The sequence below is a fragment of the Aplysia californica genome, unplaced genomic scaffold (genome assembly GCF_000002075.1).
Source record: "Aplysia californica isolate F4 #8 unplaced genomic scaffold, AplCal3.0 scaffold00163, whole genome shotgun sequence".
Taxonomy (NCBI): Eukaryota; Metazoa; Mollusca; class Gastropoda; order Aplysiida; family Aplysiidae; genus Aplysia; species Aplysia californica.
The window spans coordinates 438,546-439,664 of record NW_004797433.1 but is presented as its reverse complement, the minus strand read 5'-3'; the positions used below and the strand labels follow the sequence as shown (position 1 = coordinate 439,664).

The following is a 1,119-nucleotide window of genomic DNA, read 5'->3' as shown; positions in this document are numbered from 1 at the left end:
GAGAGAGAGAGAGAGAGAGAGAGAGAGAAAGAAAAGAGACAGTGTGAGACAGATAGTTACTTTGGAAAATGAGTACCGTGTGCAGAATCCCCAATATGTCCAAGACGAGTAGTTCAGTTCAGCCCCTACAGAGATGAGTGCAAAATCTCTCGAAAATGAAGGCCGGGTACCGGATAGAGCAGTGTGCAAAGGCTGAAGATAATAATATACCCCGTCCTGTCTTTTCCTTCGTTCGTTCCTGATCTGCCTTTGAGGTAAGAACATTCTCATTTTATAATCTAAGAATGCTACCTAAGGTCAGATAGATAACCTTTTTTTCTTTGCTCAACATCAATTCTGGGCGAAGAGAGGGAGATACGATATTATGATGAAACGGGTTTTGTTTGTTTATTTGTTTGTATAAATTTTAGGGTCTTACAAAATATTTGAATTTTCTACCCATACGCATGTCATAATATATTTTATTACTTGTTTGTTGTTGTTTGCACTGTTGCTGTTGCTGTTATTAAAGATGGTGTACTTGCTGTGCACAAGTTGCAAAAGATATATTGTCGTGTGAAGATTAATAATATTGTCTGTCCGTGTAAACATTCATTATACATGTGTATTTGCATCTATCTTTTAAGTACTATGAAATGTTATGCAAATTAGCATGCCACGTACGGTTTTGGAGGGTGTCAGGGGAGTGTGATTGATAGACAGTACATTGCTTTGAACACCCATTATTCCCCCCCCCCTCACCTCCTCTTGACTGTCTTGCAGGGCCACCGTCAGTTAATTGTTCAATGCTGAGGCCACAAGGTTTATTTCCAATAGCAAAGGATTTTGAACTGTGATCTTAATAACGTTTCTAGAGAAATGTTATAATTTGTCCTTGAGGTAGAACAATAAATCTTCTGTATTGGGAATGTGCTTTGCATACTGTCATACCTTACTAGATTATAAACGTCAGTTTTCTTGTTGCTGCTGTTGCTCTTTCTGTTGAAGAGAAAAACTGCTTTCCTTTGTCTTTCACTTAAATTGCAAATTATTATGTCTCCCCTCCCTCCTACCCCCCCCCCCAACTCTTTCACCCTCAAAAAACAACCCAAAATAAGTGAATTGTTAACGAAGGGTAAT

The 1,119-nt window shown here is 38.5% G+C and overlaps 1 protein-coding gene across 1 annotated transcript in view; it reads left to right on the top strand.

Moving 5' to 3' along the window:
* The first annotated feature begins 153 nt into the window (after positions 1-153).
* LOC101855251 (cysteine and glycine-rich protein 2) overlaps positions 154-1,119 on the top strand; it is an 11,367-nt gene continuing 10,401 nt past the window's right edge. The window contains exon 1 of the mRNA XM_005097741.3: positions 154-254. The gene's annotated coding sequence lies outside the window, so the exon portion shown is untranslated. The remainder of the gene's footprint in view (positions 255-1,119) is intronic.